The sequence below is a fragment of the Coregonus clupeaformis genome, unplaced genomic scaffold (assembly GCF_020615455.1).
Source record: "Coregonus clupeaformis isolate EN_2021a unplaced genomic scaffold, ASM2061545v1 scaf0875, whole genome shotgun sequence".
NCBI classification, from domain to species: Eukaryota; Metazoa; Chordata; class Actinopteri; order Salmoniformes; family Salmonidae; genus Coregonus; species Coregonus clupeaformis.
This window is the reverse complement of record NW_025534329.1, coordinates 104,184-129,113: the sequence shown is the minus strand read 5'-3', so window position 1 is coordinate 129,113 and position 24,930 is coordinate 104,184. Positions and strand designations below refer to the sequence as shown.

The following is a 24,930-nucleotide window of genomic DNA, read 5'->3' as shown; positions in this document are numbered from 1 at the left end:
AATGATAAAAAAGTGTTTTGCTGTTATGGTCCTACTCACACCATGAGACACTAGTATGGTGATTGGATGTTTGAGTGTCTGACTGCCAAGCTAAAGGTCTAGTAGCCGTAATACCACAGTCACCCATGACAGTCACCCATGACAGTCACCCATGACAGTCACCCACAAAGTGACCTGCAAGGCTGCTGACTGGCAGCTTGGTCCTCTTCTCTAGAAAATGGAACTGTTGCTCAGTCTATCTCAAAGGATGGCTCTGTATAAATATTCCAGCTGAAGATGAATATGTGATGAGGAGAGGGTTGCCTTAAAGAGGTTCACAGCATTTTGGGTTGCTCAGCTTTGTTTTTCCTCTTTCTCCTCTGCATTGTAACGTCTTCAAAGACTTCTCCCACGATACCTCCCTCCTCCTCCTCCTCCTCTTCCTCCTCCCTGCCTGATCATTGTGCATCTTCATCTACCCCTCCCTCACACAGTTCTTCCGTGTCAATAACACACTTCTCTACAGAGAGCCCAGGTGGTCTGGGGACTCCCCTGGGCCCAGAGGATGCCCTGTGCCCCACAGGTCTCTCTCACAACAGCAACACATCACATGGTAAGCACTAGGATCATAGGACAGTAATGAGCATTGAAACGGAAAAGACTACAGCACAGAGGAGCCTTGAGTTGAGCTTTGCATTGCTCTGATTAGTTAGCTTAACCGGAACACATTCAATGACAGAAAATACGACTACTGACAACCTTTTTAAATGCACACAATGTTATTGAGATGTGCACCTGATCCCACCTTTCCACCTAATAAAGCCACCTAGTTTAAACAACAACAGCAGCACAGCTATAACAACCTTGAGAATGAAACCCATTAATGCTGGAAAGTAGAAACAACAAAATAGGCAGAAATACTCACCAATAGCTGTAGGTTGGTGGATGATGTGGTCTATTTCCCAGGTGCACTCCTGAAACAAAAAGAGTACAAGGCTGAGTATGGTGAAGAGGCAACTGGTTCAGCTCAGACAGTAAAACATTGATCTATCACATTTACATTTTAGTCATTTAGCAGACGCTCTTATCCAGAGCGACTTACATGAGCAATTAGGGTTAAGTGCCTTGCTTAAGGGCACATCGACAGATTTTTCACCTAGTCAGCTCGGGGATTAGAACCAGCGCCCTTTCGGTTACTGGCACAACGCTCTTACCCACTAAGCTACCTGCCGCCCCATTATCACCCCCCTCCTCCTCGGTCCCTTGGTAATAAAGCAGTCTGGCTTTTGGGTCAAAACAACATCATTACTGCACCACTCACAGCAAGATTTCCAAATTGGTTTTTAAGCAACACTGCAAAAATAAAGATGAGAAGCCCAAAAAGCCCAGTCTTTAACAGGAGAGTTAGAGCAATGAGCACACGTAGACATCACATGCTCTCAGGGTGCTTCCTGTCACAGCTGATCAGCTCCTCATGCCAATGCACTCAACAAAGAGCACTGTGAGCTTATCTCTGGGTTGGAGGAGCATCCTGAAAGGAACTGGTATGTCATTAGATTAGCAACAAACCCAAGCACTAACGGGAGAAAAAGTTGTCTCTCAGTTTAGTGTGATGTGATTACTGAGTACGGGCTCACAAAGATTCTGATTCATTAAGTAGCTCTATTCTGCTGGCACCCTAATGGGGAGAGGGAGCAGAGACGGAGGGAGGGAGAGAGGCAGAAAGGGAGGGAGAGAAGGAGAGAGAGGGGGATTGCCAATTGAGACAGGCAGCACAGGAAAAGGATGCTGCTGCTGACTGTTCTCTCTCTCTCACATAATGCTGTCTCTGGCCAGATGTTTTCTGCATGATAAGCCTTGTGCTGACACATCCTTCCTCCCCTCAAGGCTTCAGGTGGAACTGGACGTGATTTGCACATCGTATTGTTACTGAGACCCATTTGGACACGCCAACCTCGCCGAGGAGATACCTTACACCACAGCACAGAGACGCTAATGTTATCTTACCACATCTTCCTATCCAGAGACAGACCTAAGGCATAAAGTAACCTACCTACTACCTGCTTCTGTTCGCGCTCAGGCTGGAGTGCTGATTAAAGGCGGGCTGCTTCTTTGATGTCCTAAAACATCCTGTCTCCCTTTACCAACATCAGCTGATACTGAAGGGGAGAGATGCTTCAAGAAAAACAACAACACCAGGGCAAACAAGACTGATCTCCTGGGCTCTAAGTGTGAAGTGACAGAATTGTTTTCTGGGATGTTTGTGCCTCCATCTTGGATACAGGGAATAGGCTTACTGCATTCTAACAAGTTGCATCCTACTTTGCCTTCCAGGAGAGGTTGCCATCTGCAGCTAAGCTCAGTCTCAGTCTGGGTGGAAACAGGGCAGATTCTCCCGCAAATCTTGACAAATGGCTGGAGTCAAGAGCTGTGCCCGATAGGCTACTGTAGCAGAGTCCAGCCAGTGTAAATCTCAGCCCCACATCCTCTTTGTGAAGGAAGGCTTCCACATCCACATTCATGTTCCACTCCACAATTAGAGCCTAGAGAGGATCCATCCAGCTTCAGAGGGACAGTTCGTTTGTCAGGGGCGCTGTCGGGGGGAGAGGAGAGATGAGGGAGGGAAGAGGAGGGATGAGGAGAGCCTGCTGACAGCATGGAGAGTTGAGTGACTCAACGAGCATGTGGGAGATGCCAAGACTATTGAGTGCTGATGTTCACTGTGAGGCTGCCATCATGGGTCCTCAGGGGCCATGCAGGCCCACTCCTGCTATTACCCCATGTCAAAAACCCTGCCGGAGTCTGATAGACCATTCCTAACCAGCACACCTAAGTGTTGTGCTGTACCCCCTGCCCCCCATACCTGTGCCAAATCGCATTGTTCAGCCATTTCAATGATCAACCATAATTCGTTTTAAGACAGAGTATAAATAAATCATTGTTATGTGTAGCACCCAGAAATATTTAATTTACTGTGTCCAAAGTCATGATCAAGATCAATAACATTAGCGCAGCAAATCGAAATGCTTAGGAGAACTGATAGTGCCAGAAGAGGCATTGCTCTATCCCAGGTGATAAATATATGAGCAAGTAGCACACAGCTGAGCTATCTACCAAACAATGCCCACGTTCCATCTGAGGATGAAACTGCTTTGAACCGATAGTAAGCAGCGCTGTGTGACTCATCCTCCCAGGGGAAGACACCGTTTTGCAGAAAAAGACAGAGTGAAAACAACCAACTGTGCTTGTTACTGAGAACACAGTGCCAGTTAGGAGGCAGAGCAGAATCTATTATCACCTCTTCAGGTATTAGAAGCTTAGCTGGGACATTTCCTCAACTTCTCAAGGCACAAAACAATCAGCCTGTTTAGTCTGGCGACTGCAATGTGTCCTGCGCTCTCACACGCATACAATACAAACAGACGCAAGCATGCAGACACACACACACTCGCTCTCCTTTTCTCAGACAGATAAAGTGTGTCAGCGACACCACTGTCTCTCCCGCTCAGCCAGGCAGTCACATTGTGCTTTGGTTGCAGTATCATCTCATGTCCTGGGGCTACGGTTGGTCCCAGAGGCTCCACTCACACTGCAGTACACTGCAGCTTCTACTTCTCTGCATAGGACCATTCAGATCAGTCGCCAGAGACGCCAACAAATGACACGTGTTCTGTTGATGGGAGGACAGTTACCAACACCTGCAACAACTCACAATCAATCTGTATGCATTATCTAGCAATAGCCAATTACAGTACATTACTGCAATATGAAAAACCAAAATACTGTGCCAAACTTACAGTATCAGTAGGCCTGTCAAATATTTACATTTGACATGTAGCAGAATATAGTAGCTAGCTACAGATGTAGGATCTTAATTTGATCACTCTTTTGTTGATGAGAATTTTCCTGCATAGCAGGATATGCAAACGTGTAGTGTATTCAAGGTTTAAAAATGCTTCTAAAGTTAAAAATGTCGGACTTGATTTGCCCTAACGTAAAATGTATCAAACCCTACAACAAAATATCCATTAATTATAATCCACATAATAATTCAAATCAAATTGTATTCGTCACATGCTTCGTAAACAACAGGTGTGGACTAACAGTGAAATGCTTACTTATAGGCCCTTTCCAACAATGCAGAGAGAACAAAATTAGAGAAATAATTTCAAAGTAAAACACGTAATAACAAAAGGAATAATAGATACACAATGAGTAACAATAACTTAGCTATATACACTGAGTATACAAAACATTAAGAACCTGCTCTTTCCATGACATAGACTGACCAGCTGAATCCAGGTGAAAACTATGATCCCTTATTGATGTCACTTGTTAAATGTACTTCAGTCAGTGTAGATGAAGGGGAGGAGACAGGTTAAAGAAGGTGCAACTCAATATTAGGAAGGTATTCCTAATGTTTGGTATACTCAGTGTACAAGGGGTACCAGTACCGAGTCGATGTTCAGGGGTACGAGGTAATTAAGGTAGATACAGTATGTACATATTACTAGGATTAAAGTGACAGATAGTAAACAGTAGCAGCAGCGTATATGATGAGTCAAAATAAGTTAGTGCAAAAGGGTCAATGCAGATAGTCCGGGTAGCTATTTGGTTAACTATTTAACTAACTATTTAGCAGTCTTATGCCTTGGGGGTAGAAGCTGTTCAGGGTCCTGTTAGTTCCAGTCTTGGTGCATCGGTACCGCTTGCCATACGGTAGCAGAGAGAACAGTCTATGACATTGGTGGCTGGAGTCTTTAACAATTTGTAGAGCTTTAATCTGACACCACCTGGTATAAAGGTCCTGGATGGCAGGGAGCTCGGCCCCAGTGATGTACTGGGCCGTCCACAGTACCCTCTGTAGCACCTTGCAGCCGGATGCCAAGCAGTTGCCATACCAAACGGTGATGCAGCCAGTCAAGATACTCTCAATGGTGCAGCTGTATAACTTTTTGAGGATCTGAGAGCCCATGCCAAGTCTTTTGAGCCTCCTGAGGAGGAAGAGGCGTTGTCGTGCCCGCTTCACGACTGTATTGGTGTGTGTGGACTATGATAGATCCTGAGTGATGTGAACACCGAGGAACTTGAAGCTCTTGACCCGCTCCACGACAGTCCCATCGATGTGAATGGGGGCGTGCTCGGCCCTCCATTTCCTGTAGTCCACGATCAGCTCCTTTGTCTTGCTGACGTTGAGGGAGAGGTTGTTGTCCTGGCACCACAGTGCCAGGTCTCTTACCTCCTCCCTATAGGCTGTCTCCTCGTCGTTGGTGATCAGGCCTACCACCATCGTCAGCAAACTTAATGATGGTGTTAGAGTCGTGCAGTCGTGGGTGAACAGGGAGTACAAGAAGGGCCTAAGCACGCAACCCTGAGGGGCCCCTGTGTTGAGGGTCAGCATGGCAGATGTGTTGTTGCCTACCCTCACCACCTGGGGGCGTCCCATTAGGAAGTCCAGGATCCAGTTGCAGTCCCAGGGTCCTTAGCTTAATGATGAGCTTGGAGGGCACTATGGTGTTGAATGCTGAACTGTAGTCAATGAACAGCATTCTCACGTAGGTGTTCCTTTTGTCCAAGTGGGAAAGGGCAGTGTGGAGTGCAATAGAGATTGCGTCATTTGTGGATCTGTTGGCGTGGTAGGGAGATGTTGAAAATGTCAGTGAAGACACTTGCCAGCTGGTAAACGCATGCTGTGAGTACGTGTCCTGGTAATCCATCAAGCCCTGCGGCCTTGTGAATGTTAACATGTTAAACTAGGGCTGGGCTATATCTCACATTAATTTGATTAATTTGAATTGATGTTTTTGCGTTATATTCCAAATGCCTGTATCGCAATAATTTTTCGTTTATGTCCGCTTGTTCTCGTGTTGATCTTAATATAATGACGAGATGCACGTCTGCACCCTAACAATGGGAGTCGTTGTCCCAATGGCGGGAAGGCAGGAAGGCAGGCGACAAGCTTAGGTCCAAAATAAACCCATAGAAACGCATTGGCTTTATTTTGGATAGATTTTAGCGAGAGTGAAACCTCTCACTTCACCTCTTCCTCTATGGTTTACACACACACCAAGCCCCTCCCTTTGCCTCTCACGCCAACAAAGTTGAGAGATCACATCTTCCTCTCTGACAAGCGGTTTCAACTCGCTACTTGCATTTGCAGAATCAGTCATCTGGACACCAACACACATTGAGACATTATTTTACTGTAATAGAGGAGAAGTTAACTTTTTTAACGATACCCTTTTTATGTCTCCACTATCAAATTACACGCAGAGCAGACACTACTAAAACTACAGTATCAATGAACATTGATTCTGGAAAATGTATGCTCAGTTTGTCTAACGCGCATTGGGGTACCACGTACCGCTAGCAGCATTTTAGCCAAAGACTGTTATACTAGCTGTCTAGTCTGTGTTTTATAAATGTGCAATAAGCATAAAATACAATTATTTAAGGAATTGGCAACTCATTCTCATTCTGAAAATAAGGTAGGCCACTTGATTTCAACATCTGAACAAAGTGGACAGGCTAACATGCTTTTCAAACAGTTGGAGACAGACAGAAGGGTGTGTTTATAACAATTCAACTGTTCAACCTTGTTAGCTAGCAAATAGATCAAAGTTGGCTAAACTTGATGTTGAAATATAAAGATTAGCTGGCTAATCACTAGCACGTGGGCTTGAGAGATTGTTGATGAGACCTGTGTTCATTGTCTATAGCCTAATGCCTGCTATAAGAAGTTAGTCATTATTAGTTCATGTGCATTATGCATGGTTCTAGTTGCATTTGTAACAAAAAAGCGCATTTTCATAGACAGACTTGAAAGCCAGATCAGTGATTATTGCAAAAAAAAGCAGGTTAAACTATTTTGATAAATTAATGCAATTATTAGTGGGTCTACTGGTTGTGGAAGGCTTATATTTAGCCTAGGTCTAACTTCACAAGCCCTGAATTAATTTGATTATTGCTGACTGTTTGAAATGCAGTCTATTTTTGTCATGACTTCCTCCGAAGCTGCCTCCTCTCCTGGTTCGGGCAGGCTTCGGCGTTCGTCGTCACCGGCCTTCTAGCCACTGCCGCTCCTCATCTCATCATTCCATTTGTTTTGTCTTGTTTATTACACACACCTGGTTCATATCCCCTCATTAGTACTTGTATAAGTGTTCCCTCTGCCCCCTTGTCCTTGTGTGTGATTGTTTATTGTGAGGAGAGTGTAGCTCGGTTGAGCTCCGTGTATTTTGTATTGCCGGTGTGCCTGTTTGGTTCCAGTGCGCCTGTTTTGCACACTGGACTGTTTGACGCATTTCTGCGTAACTCTGTATTCCGGAATAAATTATGTATTCTGTGATTTACCCTCCTGCGCCTGACTCCTTCAAATCATCCATCACAGAATCACACACCCGCCATGGAGTCAGCAGGAGAGGAGCGCATGCCTGGAGTCGTGGCGCAGGTCCAGGAGCATTCGATGATGCTAGCCAGCTTGGAAGAAGCGATGGATCGGGTTCTCCAGGTCGTCCAACGCCTGGAGAGGAGAGGAGTAGATCTGTCGGGACCAGCTAGGCGACCGGATCCAGCCACCCACACCCCATCACCCAGAGGGATCCATATATCCCGACCACAGGATTTCGACGGGACAGCTGCTCTCTTCCAGGGATTCCTCCTCCAACTGGAGCTTTACTATTCCAGCATCAGCCCGGCCCCATCGGAGCGGGAGAAGGTGTCCGCCCTCGTCTCCTGCCTCTCGGGGAAAGCCCTGGAGTGGGCCAACGCGGTCTGGAATGAAGGAGGAGCCGCGTTGGACAACTACGTGGAGTTCGCTCGCCTCTTTCGGCTGTCTTTGATCACCTGCCCGAGGGTCGAGAGGCGGGCGAGCGGCTGGTCCACCTGAGGCAGGTGACGAGGACCGCGCAGGACTTCGCCCTGGAGTTCCGGACTCTAGCAGCTGGGTCCGGGTGGAACGAGCGGGCCCTCATCGACTACTTCCGGTCCCATCTATGGGAGGACGTCCGAAGGGAGCTAGCCTGCCGGGACACCATATTGTCCTTCACTCAACTGGTGGACATGGCCATCCGGCGACCACAGGACGTCCTGGAGGCGGCTTGCCCATTCCAACCCCGCTCGACCCGGATCACGAGCTGATGGAGCTGGGTGGAGCGGCAATCCAGGAGAGCGGAGGACGACAGCACCAGTGTCACTCTGGTGGCACGCAAGGACATTTCACTGCACAATGTCGTCAGCGTTCTTTTGGGTCTGGAGGCGGCAGGCAGGGCACTCTCGCGTCACCCCAGGTATCTGATAGATGAATTTGTGTATTAAAAATAATGACTAAAGAATTTCACCCCAAAAACAGTATAAATGTTAGAATTATCATGTAGTGTCAACCCACTAACAGAGGGGGCGTTACTAACCATTCAAGGGGGAAGGCGGGAAACTGTTTAAGAAAGGTGGGAGGAGCATAGTGTCTTTGTTTGTCAAGGGGTATAAAAACAGGATATTTGTGTTTTTGAGCAGAGCTCTCCTTAAATAAAATTTACTGATAATTACTTGTGGATTGTGGACCTTGAATCATTGATGATTAAAACCAGAGCTTTACAACCTCTGGTAATGATTCAAGCTTAGGTCGAATTAGAGATAGAAATTCACATGACAGATTGGTCCTTCGAAGCGGAGCTTAATACATCTTTATCGTTCTAGAGACACCGAAATCCGTGCACGGGCGGGTGATAGCATCCGTTAGAGAGTCCTGGCCTTCCACGTTAAGGTTAATAAACAGGCCGGTGATTACTCTTTATGAACGATAAAGACGTTAACAAGTTTGAAAAAGCATTTTAATCCAAGGAAAAGGTCAGTAATTTTTATTCATGGATTTTGGTAAAATGAGTTGAACTTAGTTACCAAAGTCAAAGAAGGTAATAATTATTACGACAGGGAGGGTCCGCAATTGATCCTAGAGGTAAATAGCTATTACAAAAAAAAACTAGTCCGAAATGACATGGTAGTGAATTGCAATCACAAATGTAAACTAAGTTAATATTGTCATTGTACGAATTGCAATGTTCAGTATAAACAGGGAAATAATTATCATCGTATGAGAGGGATATGTCGGGAGTTCATATATGCGACTGGGCATTTGCTAGAACTGTGCAAACAAGTTTAACAGATGATAAGGTCATATGTGTGTGAGACTGAATCCCTCGGGAGACGGGATTATTATTTCAGGGGTGGGGGAAAAAAAATAAGTCGCGTGAGGAAAATTGGGTAACTTACTCTTTTCCTGAAACCGGAGTTTTAAATAGAAACTCTGGGTTAGGGGTTAAATAATTTTAAAGGGTTAATTACAAAAGCAAGAGGCGCACTAAGAGATTGGCTCCTACGGAAATAATTCGGGAGTGAATTATTTAAAAAACAAAAAGGGGGGGAGGGATTTCTTATTGTTCCACGATGGGAAAGACATCTTCTAAACAAGTCCGAGAATTAACGGGAGATGAAAGGTATATGGGAGGGAGGGATCGGAGAAATATGTTTTATGGGTCCATTTGGGAGAAGAGGTATGGATTTATTGGGCATCTCGATGTTGCAAAGTTAGAAAATATGATTACGCAAATGCATATCAACTGTGGAGCAAATGTTAAAAAACAGCGAGCGGAGGGGCTAGAGACAGCGAGGGTATGGCTTTTTGAAGCGCGAAGGAGAGAGGAAGGAGAAAAGAGGAAGAAGTGAGTAGATGGGAGAAAATGGGAGCAGTCAAGAAGGGGGAAATGTGGCATCAAGGTAATTTACCTATATTACCAAAATCTCTGTTTAGATATGCAGCAATTTTGATACATGGACAAAGTCACGTATCAACCGGGGGAATGGTGGAAATAATTAGAAAGCACTTTGTAGCGTACGGGATAACAAATTACTTTTAAAAAAATTTGTTCTAGGTGTGTTATATGTGCACAAAGTAATCATCAAGGAAAGCAGAGAGCACCAAAAGGGGGAATTTCCCCAGGCCAAATATCCATTCCAACAGTTGGAAATGGATTTTATAGAACTTACAAGAAGTGAAGGGAAAAAATGGTGTTTGACTGTGATAGACAAGTATACCAAATGGGTAGAAGTCTTTCCAACCTCCTCCGCTGATGCATTCACAGTAGCTAAAGCTTTATGTCAGGAAATAATCCCTCGGTTCGGATTGCCAGAAACTATTTATTCCGACAATGGGTCTCACTTCTCCAACCAGGTAATAGATAATATTGGACAGAAGTTACATATTAATATGAAAAAACATTGTTCATATCATCCGGAATCAGCAGGTTTGATTGAACGCACTAATTCGACGATTAAATCACGTTTAAGAAAAACGCACATGAGTACAGGAAGAAATTGGGTACAATGTCTACCAATAGTATTAATGACGATAAGGGTAACACCGGATAAAGATGGGTTATCCCCCTTTGAAAAAGTGTTTGGGAGACCATATAGAATGCCCGAGTTAGGCAGACTAGAGGAGGCAGATACAGAAGTAGAAGGGACATTGGCGGGACATATGAGAAGACTGTTCATTAACCAAACACGTATGTCAAAGATTCTGTGTCCCACAGGAGAACTAAAGGAGAGGGTAACCCACTCTATCCAACCCGGAGACTGGGTGTGGATACAATCCCTAAAGAAGAAAGACTGGAAGCAGCCCCGTTGGGAAGGCCCCTACCAGGTTCTATTGGTCACCGCCTTTGCCATTAGAATAGCAGAGAGAGGAACCTGGGTCCATGTTACCCACTGCAAGAAGGTAGGACCACATACAAGCACCGCTTAGCACACGCAGAGTTGACGAGCGGAACTGCGCCACAGGGTGCGGGGTCACCTCTGTCAACGAAGATCTCCCTACCCAGACCTATCATCACTGTAGTGTGTTCCTAGGGTGTGAGTATGGGGTGGTACCGAGCAGAAGGACTCAAGACAGGAGAGGGTTGGGTTTTTTTGGGAATATGGGTGACCCTGAGCTGCATCATAGTCTCGGCAATAGTCGTGGTAGGTCAAAATCCACCACCACCTCACACCAATTACGATATGGCCTTACCATTATTAAGAAATAAAGGGAAAGCGACCCGACATACTGACCATCAAGGGCGAGTGATCTACAAAATAGGAGTCAGAGAAGGGTGGGGAGTAAGATTCAAAATTATGATTAGGGATCTTATCAGAGCGGATAAGCAAGCAACATGGGATTATAAGATCCCGTTGTATTTATGTTCAGCCCCCTCAGCGGGATTGTTCCTGGGCTCAGGTATTTAGACATACTGGGGGAAGGAGATATGAGACGGGGGGCTGGACGTCCAGATGGAGGATAAGAAGGTATAACGACATCCCCACGGAGATGGTAGTAACAATAGTAAAGGTCACTAAAGAGGACATGAAAATAACTTACTGGGCTTGCGCGGACGTATACGGACGGGATACTTGTCTAAGATTATATTTAATGGAGTCAACAGATATAGAGGGAGCAGGTACTGGCATTAATCCATTAATGACAATAGACCGAGTAAATCAGTCAAGGGATGACGGAGTCAATTTGACTAACCCGTCCACTATGAAAGATTTTCTCCTCCAGGAATGGAACAATGGGGAAGTGGAGGGGGTCCCTGATGAGAATCTCTGGTTAAAGTGGATGAAATACACCGCTAGGGCCTTGGGGGAGACCAATTGTTATGCATGCTCCATTGGGCGACCGACAATGTTGACCGCCCCAATGCCAAAGGCAATGTTTCCCTGTGTATTAGACCTGGGGTCCAATCAAAAAGAGCCCAATTGCACAGGGATTGGGCTGGCAAAATTGACATACTCGGCCAGCCCACCTAGATTCACTTTAACTCCTGGCGAATACCAGTGTTACAGACATAGAAATGGCACCCGTAACTTGGGTGATTTTGATGGCTGTAAGGGAGATAATTAATGTGACTGATTTAGATAAGGAAGGAAGAAAAAAATTAGGAACCTAACCATCCCTCTGACTGATGTGTGGTGGGCATGCACAAAAAAGGGAGTATTCGGCAGACATTACCAGAGGGATGGGTGGGTACTTGTGCACCAGTGTTGTTGGTCCAGCCTGTAAGAATTAGTCATCAAAGACCAGTGACAGGAAGAAGAATCAGAAGGAAAAGGAATATAGGTCAGGAAGGAAATAGCCCCATTTGGATAGATGGTATAGGCATCCCCAGGGGTGTTCCAGATTAATACAAAGCTATGAATCAGATATGGGAGGGGTTCACCACAACATTTTTCTGGTGGGTGACAATAAACAAAAATGTGGATTGGATTAATTATATATATTACAACCAACAACGATTTATTAACCAGACTAGAGATGCAGTAAAGGGGATCTCCGAGCAATTATCGGCCACCTCACTTATGACCTGGGAAAATCGGTTAGCTCTGGATATGTTGCTGGCAGAAAGGGGTGGAGTCTGTAAAATGGTGGGGGCCATTGTTGCACATTTATCCCCTAACAACACCGCACCGGAGGGGACGGTGACCAGAGCTCTTGCAGGATTAACTGCGCTAAGTAAAGAGTGGGCTGAAAACTCAGGAATTAGTACATCTTGGACAGGATGGTTTGATACCATGTTTGGTAAATGGAAAACCATAGCAGCAACCATCTTAGGGGCAGTCAGTGTTTGTATGGGAATTCTTGTATTATGTGGTTGTTGTCTTGTTCCCTGTGTCCGAGGATTGGTGAGCAAGGCGTTGGTGAATGCAGTATCTCACCAAATGATAAGAGATGGACCGACTCCGGACTCTGACCAGGAGAGCGGGAAATACGATCCTCCAGGCTTGGGGGATAACGACGACTTTGACCCTGAAAGACCGCAATTGGATGAAACGCTTTATTGGTTCTGATGTATGAAGGTCATAGGGAAAATCCTAAAAAGAAGACCTATGATTGGATGTAGATAAATAGAACTGATCTCTGAGATTAAACATGTTTGTAAATACATTTATCCTGAAGATGAAACCATTTAGTCAAAAGGGTGGATTGATAGATGAATTTGTGTATTAAAAATAATGACTAAAGAATTTCACCCCAAAAACAGTATAAATGTTAGAATTATCATGTAGTGTCAACCCACTAACAGAGGGGGCGTTACTAACCATTCAAGGGGGAAGGCGGGAAACTGTTTAAGAAAGGTGGGAGGAGCATAGTGTCTTTGTTTGTCAAGGGGTATAAAAACAGGATATTTGTGTTTTTGAGCAGAGCTCTCCTTAACTAAAATGTACTGATAATTACTTGTGGATTGTGGACCTTGAATCATTGATGATTAAAACCAGAGCTTTACAACCTCTGGTAATGATTCAAGCTTAGGTCGAATTAGAGATAGAAATTCACATGACAGTATCGAACACCCACACTCGTTCAGAGCCCTCTGCTGTGCACTGTACCCTCCCATCCACTTTCCTGATTACATTGTAGTTCCCCAGTGTAAGGCGCTGGTCGATTCAGGCGCAGCTGGGAACTTTATGGACAGGTCATTTTCACACAGTCTAGGCATTACATTGGTTCCCCTATCCATTCCACTCCCCATCAGAGCACTTGACAGTTTACCATTAGGGTCCGGGTTCGTTAGGGAGGTTACAGCACCTGTCACTATGGTTACACACGAGACTCATCGCGAGCAAGTCACTTTTTTTATTATTGAGTCTCCTGCTTTCCCTGTTGTGTTAGGTATTCCCTGGTTAGCACTCCACAACCCCACCTTTTCATGGCCCCAGAGGGTTCTCACGGGGTGTTCGCAAGAGTGTCAGGGTAGGTGTCTCTGTGTTTCCGTTGGTGCAACCACGGTGGAAAGTCCAGACAGTACCTCCACCGTGCGCATTCCCCCCGAATACCTCGATGTGGTGCACGCATTTTCCAAAACGCAATCGACCAAATTACCACCTCATCGGGCGGGGGATTGTGCGATAAACCTCCGGGTAGACGCTGTGCCTCCCAGGAGTCATGTGTATCCCCTGTCACAAGCTGAAACGGAGGCTAAGGAGACATACGTCTCAGAGTCCCTGCGCCAGGGGTTTATACATCCCTCCACTTTGCCCACCTCCTCGAGTTTATTTTTTGTGAAGAAGAAAGACGCCGGTCTGCGCCCTTGCATTGATTACCGATCACTGAACAAGGGGACGATACGATTTAGTTATCCTCTACCCCTCATTCCATCTGTGATCGAGTCAATGCATGGGGCGCGCTTCTTCACAAAATTAGATCTCCTGAGTGCGTACAACCTGGTGCGTGTCCGAGAGGGGGACGAGTGAAAGACAGCATTCAGCACAACCACGGGGCATTACGAATACCTGGTGATGCCTTACGGTTTGATGAATGCTCCATCCGTCTTCCAGTCCTTTGTGAACGAGGTGTTTCGGTACATGCTTGGTCGCAGTGTAGTGGTCTACATCGATGACATTCTGGTGTATTCCGCTACGCGCACCGAGCATGTGTCCCTGGTTCGCAAAGAGTTGGCAAGGCAGAAAAGTGTCTGTTTTTCCAACAGTCCGTCTCCTTCCTCAGATACCGCAGTAACACCTCAGGTGTGGAGATGGAGGGAGATCGCATTTCAGCCGTGCGTAATTGGCCGACTCCAACCACGGTAAAGGAGGTGCAGCGTTTTATTGGCTTTGCCAACTACTATCTGAGGTTTATCCGGGGCTTTGGCAAGGTCGCAGCTCCCATCACATCTCTGTTGAAGGGTGGGCCGTCCCGGCTCCGCTGGTCTGCTGAGGCTGACAGGGCCTTCAGTAACCTGAGGGGTCTGTTCACCTCAGCCCCGGTACTGGCCCACCCCGATCCATCACTACCGTTCGTAGTGGAGGTGGATGCGTCCGAGGTAGGGATAGGCGCGGTCCTATCTCAACGCTCGGGCACGCCACCCAAGCTCCACCCCTGTGCCTTCTTCCCCAAGAAGCTCAGCCCGGCCGAGCAGAACTACGAAGTTGGTGATCGGGAGCTGTTGGCTGTTGTCCGAGCCCTGACCGTGTGGACGCACTGGCTCGAAGGTGCAAACACCCTTTCCTCGTCTGGACGAACCACCGTAACCTGGAGTACATCCAGGCAGCGAGGAGGCTGAACCCTCGCCAGACCAGGTGGGCCCTATTCTTCACCTGGTTTGATTTTACACTATCATACATCCCGGCTACGAAGAACGTGAAGGCAGACGCACTGTCATGGCTGTACGACACAGAGGAGAGGCCCAGAGACAACACCCCCATACTCCCGGCCTCCTGCATTGTGGCGCCGGTAGTATGGGCAATGGACGCAGATATAGAGCAGGCGTTACGCACAGAGCCATCTCCACCTCAGTGTCCAGCTGGGCGGCAGTACGTGCCTGCTCTTGTCCATGGTCTCACCTGAGTATTGATTTCCTTACTGATCTTCCCCTCTCTCAAGGTAACACCACCATCCTGGTCGTTGTGGAACGCTTTTCCAAAGCCTGCCACCTCCTTCCTCTGCCCGGTCTCCCCACGGCCCTGCAGACTGCGGAGGCCCTGTTTACACACGTCTTCCGGCACTACGGGGTGCCAGAGGACATAGTGTCTGACCGGGGTCCCCAGTTCACATCCAAGGTCTGGAAGGCGTTCATGGAACGTCTGGGGGTCTCGGTCAGCCTGACCTTTGGTTTCCACCTCGAGTCTAAAGGGCAGGTGGAAAGGGTGAATCAGGATGTGGGTAGGTTCCTGCGGTCCTACTGCCAGGACCGGCCGGGGGAGTGGTCGGTGTTCTTGCCATGGGCCGAATATGCCCAGAACTCTATCCGTCACTCCTCCACTAACCTAACGCCATTCCAATGTGTTCTAGGTTATCAACTGGTTCTGGCACCGTGGCACCACAGCCAGATCGAGGCTCCTGCGGTGGATGACTGGTTTCAGCGTGCAGAGGAGACATGGAACGCGCCTTGCGTCGTCAGAAGGCCAACGCTGACCGCCACCGCAGTGAGGCCCCGGTCTTCGTACCGGGTGATCGGGTCTGTCTCTCGACCCGGAATCTGCCCCTCCGCCTGCCCTGCCGGAAGCTGAGCCCGCGGTTTGTGAGGCCGTTCAAAGTCCTGAGGAGGATAAACGAGGTTACCTATAGGTTATTACTCCCACCAGATTATTGTATTAACCCCTCGTTCCATGTGTCTCTCCTCAGGCCTGTGGTGGCTGGTCCGCTCCAGGAGTCTGAGGTGTGGGAGGCCCTCTGCCTCCTCTGGACATCGGCGTACTCCGTCCATTCCATCCTGGATTCGAGGCGTCGGGTGGGGGGCTTTCAGTAGCTCGTAGAGTGGGCGGGGTACGGTCTGGAGGAGCGGTGATGGGTCCCGGTGAGGGATATCCTCGATCCCTCCCTGTTGCGGGATTTCCACCGTCGCCATCCGGCTCACCCTGCTCCGCGTACTCCTGGCCGTCCTGGTGTCAGTGCGCTGATGGAGCTGCGCGTCAAGGGGGAGTACTGTCACGACTTCCTCCGAAGCTGCCTCCTCTCCTGGTTCGGGCAGGCTTCGGCGTTCGTCGTCACCGGCCTTCTAGCCACTGCCGTTCCTCATCTCATCATTCCATTTGTTTTGTCTTGTTTATTACACACACCTGGTTCATATCCCCTCATTAGTACTTGTATAAGTGTTCCCTCTGCCCCCTTGTCCTTGTGTGTGATTGTTTATTGTGAGGGGGTATTTTTCACTGTGTGCCTGTTTGGTTCCAGTGCGCCTGTTTTGCGCACTGGACTGTTTGACGCATTTCTGCGTAACTCTGTATTCCGGAATAAATTCTGTATTCTGTGATTTACCCTCCTGTGCCTGACTCCTTCAAATCATCCATCACAATTTTACCTTTAATTGTATAACAATGCTTATCTAGAGATTTTATTTTATTTTAATATATATCATGAGTCGCCCATAAATTTGAAAAAACTGAGATATGATTTTTAGACCATATCGCCCAGCCCTATGTTTAACCTTGTCACGCCCTGGCTCTAGGGACTCTTTTATGTTGAGCCAGGGTGTGTAGTGTCTATGTTTTGTGTTATATGTTTCAGTTTCTAGTTCATGTTTCTATGTTGGTCGGGGTGGTTCTCAATCAGAGGCAACGTGAATCAGCTGTTGCTTGTTGTCTCTGATTGGGAACCATACTTAGGCAGCCGTTTGGGCAGTTGTGTTTGTGGGATCTTGTTCCGTGTTGGTTTGTGTATTTGACCGTGGACGTCACGTATCGTTTTGTTGTTTTTGTTCGTGTGGTGAATATAAATAAAGTATGTTCGCATTCCACGCTGCGCCTTGGTCCGCTCCTTTTGACGATCGTGACAGAAGATCCCACCACAACAGGACCAAGCAGCGTGTCCAGGAGCAGACAGCCTGGACTTGGGAGGAGATATTGGACGGGAAAGGGTCCTGGACTTGGGAGGAGATCCAGGCCGGTATGGATCGTCGTCCGTGGGAGGAGACAGTGGAGGCGCGCCGTAGAGAGGAGCAGCGGCGCCAACCGGGCCGACGTCGGACACGCAAGAGGCAACCCCAAGACATTTTTAGGGGGGGGCACAAGGCATGGACGACGGGGCTGCTGGAGGCAGCTACAGGGCGAGTTTGGGGATTAGGAGAGGAGGCCACCGGGTTTGGGGGGCCGGAAGGGAGGTTGGCGGAGCCTAGAGGTAGAGCAGAGCCAACTCCCCGTACTCAGGCTAGGCAGCGTGAGACTGGGCAGGTTCCGAGATATGCGGAGCTGCGTACTGTGCCGCGAGTGGTCCGGCAAAGTCCGGTACGTCCTGTGCGAGCACCACGCACGTGTCGTGCTAAGGTGGGCATGCAGCCAGGACGGAGTGTGCCGGCTCAACGCTCGTGGCCTCCAGTACCCCTCCTCGGTCCCGGATATCCTGCGCCAGTGTCACGTGCTGTAGTGCCAGTATGTGTACACAGCCCTGTACGTCCTGTGCTGATGCCTCACACAGAGTGTGTTAAGATAGGCATTCAGCCAGGACGGGTTGTGTCAGCTCTTCGCTCCAGACCTCCAGTCCGTCTACACAGCCCGGTCCGGCCTGTTCCTGCCCCTCGCACCAAGCCAATGGTGCGCGTCGCCAGCCCGGTCCGGCCTGTTCCTGCCCCTCGCACCAAGCCAATGGTGCGCGTCGCCAGCCCGGCCCGGCCTGTTCCTGCTCCCCGCACCAAGCCAATGGTGCGCGTTGCCAGCCCGGCCCGGCCTGTTCCTGCCCCTCGCACCAAGTCTATGGTGCGCGTCGCCAGCCCGGGCCGGCCTGTTCCTGCTCCCCGCACCAAGTCAGTGGTGCGCGTCGCCAGCCCGGCCCGGCCCGTTCCTGCTCCCCGCACCAAGCCTGTGGTGCGCATCGTCAGCCCGGTCCGGCCCGTTCCTGCTTCCCGCACCAAGCCAGGGGTGCGCGTCGTCAGCCCGGTCCGGCCCATTCCTGCTCCCGCACCAAGCCTGTGGTGCGCACGCCAGCCCGGTCCGGCCCGTTCCTGCTCCCGCACCAAGCCAGGGGTGCGCGTCGTCAGCCCGGTCCGGCCCATTCCTGCTCCCCGCACCAAGCCTGTGGTGCGCATCGTCAGCCCGGTCCGGCCCGTTCCTGCTTCCCGCACCAAGCCAGGGGTGCGCGTCGTCAGCCCGGTCCTGGACCATTCCTGCTCCCCGCACCAAGCCTGTGGTGCGCATCGCCAGCCCGGTCCGGCCCGTTCCTGCTCCCCGCACCAAGCCAGGGGTGCGCGTCGTCAGCCCGGTCCGGCCCATTCCTGCTCCCCGCACCAAGCCTGGGGTGCGCGTCGTCAGTCCGGCACAGCCCGTGCCCGTTTAACCGGTGCCTGGTCAGGTACCGGTCAGCTGCTCCACACCGGAGCCTAAGCAATCCGCTCCACCAATGTCCAGTCCAGCTCCAGCCAGCGGGGCCAGACCAGACCAGGGGCACTACGGGGGGGTTATTAGAGGGTGGTGGTCACGCCCGGAGCCGGATCCGCCTCCGAGGAGGAATGCCCACCCGGCCCTCCCCTGTTCGGTTTATGTTGGCGCGGTCGCAGTCCGCGCCTTTGGGGGGGGGTACTGTCACGCCCTGGCTCTAGGGACTCTTTTATGTTGAGCCAGGGTGTGTAGTGTCTATGTTTTGTGTTATATGTTTCAGTTTCTAGTTCATGTGTTTCTATGTTGGTCGGGGTGGTTCTCAATCAGAGGCAACGTGAATCAGCTGTTGCTTGTTGTCTCTGATTGGGAGCAATACTTAGGCAGCCGTTTGGGCAGTTGTGTTTGTGGGATCTTGTTCTGTGTTGGTTTGTGTATTTGACCGTGGACTTCACGTATCGTTTTGTTCGTGTGGTGAATATAAATAAAGTATGTTCGCATTCCACGCTGCGCCTTGGTCCGCTCCTTTTGACGATCGTGACAAACCTGTTAAAACATTTCCTGTGTCTGCCAGATTATTTTCCTGCTGTAGCAAACTGCCTCAAATTAAGATCCTACTTCTGTACATGGTTGTACATATTGTATACTGTCCTTAGGAAGTGATGACTGTGGTATGAGTCAGTGTAGTAGCTTGTCATTGTCTGCTGACATTGTAGTGTATTTGCCCTTCTTATCCGTTTTGAGAAAGGTGACAGACAGGTTATGTTTTGATCCTTTCCCAGTGTTCTGCAGACAATGTTAAGACCCTACAATAGGCAGCGGCGTGGGTGACACCTCTAGGAGATAAGACATTGAGGAGCACACTGCTGTCTGTCAATAACTACTCTTACCTGAATCATATGCCAGGAGCCGACATCCCTTAAGTTACATTACATTACACATCCTCCATGCTCGTTGATCTCTGCCGTAACATTTAGTCCACTCCATTAGATTCATCAGACAAATTACAGGAATATATGCAATCAGTCATCATTAATTACACACACAGGGCTTCAATTGCTCTGCATGCACAGAAATATTCTCCATTGTAAATGGGTGAATGAGTGAAAGTACACTATCCTCTACATAAGGCCTTACTCAGCACATGGACATCTCTGTTGTCCAGAGGAACGCATGCACACACACACACACACACACACACACACACACCGCACAGCATAGAACAGAACAACAGGTGAGGTCCAGAAGGAAATCAATTCCCATCGATCTCCTCTACCCTCTCCCTTACAGCAGACATTTCATTTTAAAGGCTTGCTAAGCTTTTCCAAGGCCACTTTACACCCAATCAACCTTTTACAAGGTTTCCCACCTCTGTGATGCTGTGCCCTTGCATCCCAAAGCAATCATTGGACTCTCCTCTATATTGCAGACACATATCGGCAGCAATCAGCGGGAAAGGAAATTAAAGGGGTTTGAGGGAAGAACTGTGATAAACACACGGTTATTGGTCAAAATAGTACACAATGACCTCCAGATGAATTCCCCTTAGCCTGGAGGCTACGGTATATACATGGCCAGTATGACTCTGCGACACCCGGTAAGACATTATAGAGGTTAGAGGCTGGCTATTAACATCTTGATCCAGTGAATGTGATTAGAATTAAACCAGCGGTGACAAACAGGTTGTGTGCTGACACTAGAGCTTGTAATATTATTTCAGTCACTATCTCTTCCCTCCAAACGCCTTTTCTTAATTCCCTCATTAGAATGCATGAGCTGGCATCTTCATCATGGCAAAAACAAAGCAAGTTTATTCTGATGTTCTGATTCTGAAACTAAGGAGCACCACTAAGAATGCCCAGTCAAGAAGTGCCACTCTTCTTGTTCATCCTTTGTCATTCTCATATCGACTATCTTACTTCAGTGCCCAAAGACAGTTCTATGTCAGATCTACCCTCCTGTCTCCCCCTATATCAGTCAGCAGAGTTTGATAACTGATACACATGACGAGTCAGTTGGAGGGCATATAAATTACAGCATTGCAAGTGAAGCTGAGACTTCTCAGGGTTCTATGCCTTAATTGTTCTCCATTCATTGTGTGTTGCTTCTCAGTGTGAGACTTCTGAGCAGGAGAGAGAGAGAGAGAGAGAGAGAGAAGAACATCGGCTGAGGCACTTTTAAGTCAGACCCAAAACCCCACTGTCTTCCAATGTTTTTAAAATGCCGATACAAATAATTACTTCTGCGAGAAAGACAGAGGCATGTCAGACTTTTCAATTGATATTCATTCAACGCCAGGGTTGTGGGTTCGATTCCCATGGGGGGCCAGTATGAAAATGTATGCACTCACTAACTGTAAGTCGCTCTGGATAAGAGCGTCTGCTAAATGACTAAAATGTCAAATGTAATTTATTCACAACCACAGCGATGCATCAGATACGTACAGTAGAAAAATAATGATGCATAACATTTGTTCAGTCAAAACTTAACGCCGAGATGGAATACATCAATTTGATGTGATGCAGAGTTCACATAAAAACTTTTGTGCATATTTGCAATATCCGTCTTTGTTTCTACTCTACCATTACATCCCCTTTACCATTACATACCCCTACATACCCTGATATGAGTGTTTTAACCCAGTCACTACAACGAATGAAACTGAGAAAATAACAATTAAGGAGCAGTATCACATATCAATGTGTGAGCTGTGATAGCGGAGGGTTAGCTTACACAGTAATACCTCCTGAAAACAAAGAAAACACAACAGGAAAGAGATATCAGGAACCCTGATGTGTCTGGGGTTTTGATGTGTCTGCTGTTTGTCATCTTTCAACATCTGACACTCCATCTGTGTGACAATTCAGGGGGTATCTATCTGCCCATCATCCCAGTGAGGAACCTAATGATATTTCACCAGACAGTAGTTCAAAGCAGCTGTTCCACCAGGATATCAGATACAACGCAAGGTGTTTACAACTGACTCCAGAAAGGAACTGTCCAAGGTGCTGAACAGCATATGGATAACATGGTGCACTTCATAAACTGGACAATTGACGAAGCAAAAAAATACTAAGCTATATGGAATTGTTTTAAAAAGGTCATACCAAGGATAATTTTGCTATTTGATTTTGAATTTTAAGAACCCTTGAAGTATAAAAAAATGGAATAACAGATTCACTACATGGAAGAGATAGTCACCAAAACAAATCTAAAGGAAGTTTGTTCTGAAGAGTCTGTCCTATATCTGAGAGCTATAAGAAAGATCAGGAAACACTTTTATTTGTACATGTATTTAGCCCCTTATTTTTGTCACTAAACAGTCTCCATGTATACTTCCATAATGTCACAAGTGTAGAGAGTAGGTAGGAGGCAGAGGTTTAGAACTACTGAATTTATTAAAGGACCATAGCTTAAAGCTGGGACTAAACCCACAGTGCAAAATATGAAGTACGCAGGAAATAGTAGGAGAGATTCCTCTCATGAAAACAAGCAACATATACAATGACCGACAAAGACAAATGACAGAGGGAGTATATACAGTGGGGAAAAAAAGTATTTAGTCAGCCACCAATTGTGCAAGTTCTCCCACTTAAAAAGATGAGAGAGGCCTGTAATTTTCATCATAGGTACACGTCAACTATGACAGACAAAATGAGAAAAATAAATCCAGAAAATCACATTGTAGGATTTTTAATGAATTTATTTGCAAATTATGGTGGAAAATAAGTATTTGGTCAATAACAAAAGTTTCTCAATACTCTTCACAAGGTTTTCACAAGGCCCATTCCTCCATGCAGATCTCCTCTAGAGCAGTGATGTTTTGGGGCTGTCGCTGGGCAACACGGACTTTCAACTCCTTCCAAAGATTTTCTATGGGGTTGAGATCTGGAGACTGGCTAGGCCACTCCAGGACCTTGAAATGCTTCTTACGAAGCCACTCCTTCATTGCCCGGGCGGTGTGTTTGGGATCATTGTCATGCTGAAAGACCCAGCCACGTTTCATCTTCAATGCCCTTGCTGATGGAAGGAGGTTTTCACTCAAAATCTCACGATACATGGCCCCATTCATTCTTTCCTTCACATGGATCAGTCGTCCTGGTCCCTTTGCAGAAAAACAGCCCCAAAGCATGATGTTTCCACCCCCATGCTTCACAGTAGGTATGGTGTTCTTTGGATGCAACTCAGCATTCTTTGTCCTCCAAACACGACGAGTTGAGTTTATACCAAAAAGTTATATTTTGGTTTCATCTGACCATATGACATTCTCCCAATCCTCTTCTGGATCATCCAAATGCACTCTAGCAAACTTCAGACGGGCCTGGACATGTACTGGCTTAAGCAGGGGGACACGTCTGGCACTGCAGGATTTGAGTCCCTGGCGGCGTAGTGTGTTACTGATGGTAGGCTTTGTTACTTTGGTCCCAGCTCTCTGCAGGTCATTCACTAGGTCCCCCTGTGTGGTTCTGGGATTTTTGCTCACCGTTCTTGTGATCATTTTGACCCCACGGGGTGAGAACTTGCGTGGAGCCCCAGATCGAGGGAGATTATCAGTGGTCTTGTATGTCTTCCATTTCCTAATAATTGCTCCCACAGTTGATTTTATTCAAACCAAGCTGCTTACCTATTGCAGATTCAGTCTTCCCAGACTGGTGCAGTTCTACAATTTTGTTTCTGGTGTCCTTTGACAGCTCTTTGGTCTTGGCCATAGTGGAGTTTGGAGTGTGACTGTTTGAGGTTGTGGACAGGTGTCTTTTATACTGATAACAAGTTCAAACAGGTGCCATTAATACAGGTAACGAGTGGAGGACAGAGGAGCCTCTTAAAGAAGAAGTTACAGGTCTGTGAGAGCCAGAAATCTTGCTTGTTTGTAGGTGACCAAATACTTATTTTCCACCATAATTTGCAAATAAATTCATTAAAAATCCTACAATGTGATTTTCTGGAGAAAAAAAATCTCAATTTGTCTGTCATAGTTGACGTGTACCTATGATGAAAATGACAGGCCTCTCTCATCTTTTTAAGTGGGAGAACTTGCACAATTGGTGGCTGACTAAATACTTTTTTTCCCCCACTGTATATACAGTGATAGAGTGGGGATTAGAAGCAGGTGTGTGTAATGATGACGAGACAAGTACGGGGTTGATGAGTGAAGGGCGTTAGCCATCAGCAGGTTCAGCAGCAGCTAGACCTTGGGGACGACCCCGGAGATGCGGTGCGGGTCGGTCGGGACGACGCCTGTGGAAATCCCGAATGACAGAACGGTCCAGGACGTCCCGCGCCGGAACCCAGCACCGCTCTTCGGGACCATACCCTTCCCAGTCGACCAGGTACTGGAGAGACCCCCCACAACGCCTTGAGTCCAACAGGCTGCGGACAGAGTACGCCGGGGCTCCCTCGACGTCCAAGGGAGGGGGAGGTGCGTCGTGGGGTCCAGCACTAGCCAAGCGACCAGCTGCCACTGGCCTGAGGAGAGATACATGAAATGAGGGTGAGATACGGTAATTGACGGGGAGCTGTAATCTGTACGTCACCTCATTGATTCTCTTCAGGACTTTGAACGGCCCCACAAACCGCGGGCTCAGCTTCCGGCAGGGCAGGCGGAGGGGCAGGTCCTTCGTAGAAAGCCAGACCCTGTAACCGGAGTGAAAGACCGGGGCCACACTGCGGTGACGATCGGCCTGCGCCTTCTGCCGAAGGACGACGCGCTGGAGACGGGTGTGCGCTGTGTTCCATACCTCCTCTGCGCCGGAACCAATCGTCCACCGCAGGAGCCTCGATCTGACTCTGGTGCAAAGGCCGGCTGATAGCCTAGAACACACTGAAAGGGTGTAAGGTTAGTGGAGGAGCGATGGAGGGAGTTTTGTGCGTATTCTGCCCGAGGCAGAAACGCAGCCCACTCCCACAGCCGGTCCTGACAGTAACTACGAAGGTACCTACCCAGTTCCTGATTTACCCTTTCCACCTGCCCATTTGATTGGGGACGGTACCCAGAGGTGAGGCTGACCGTGACCCCCAGTCGTTCCATGAAGGCCTTCCAGACACGGGAGGTGAACTGAGGACCACGGTCAGACATGATGTCCTCCGGGATCCGCTGTGCCGGAAGACGTGAGAGAA

The 24,930-nt window shown here is 48.0% G+C and overlaps 1 protein-coding gene across 1 annotated transcript in view; it reads right to left on the bottom strand.

Moving 5' to 3' along the window:
- The window catches only part of LOC123485863 (amyloid-beta A4 precursor protein-binding family A member 2-like), a 92,807-nt gene that overhangs the window by 52,757 nt on the left and 15,120 nt on the right, over positions 1 to 24,930 (bottom strand). Inside the window, 1 exon segment of the mRNA XM_045216971.1 lies at positions 905 to 953. The gene's annotated coding sequence lies outside the window, so the exon portion shown is untranslated.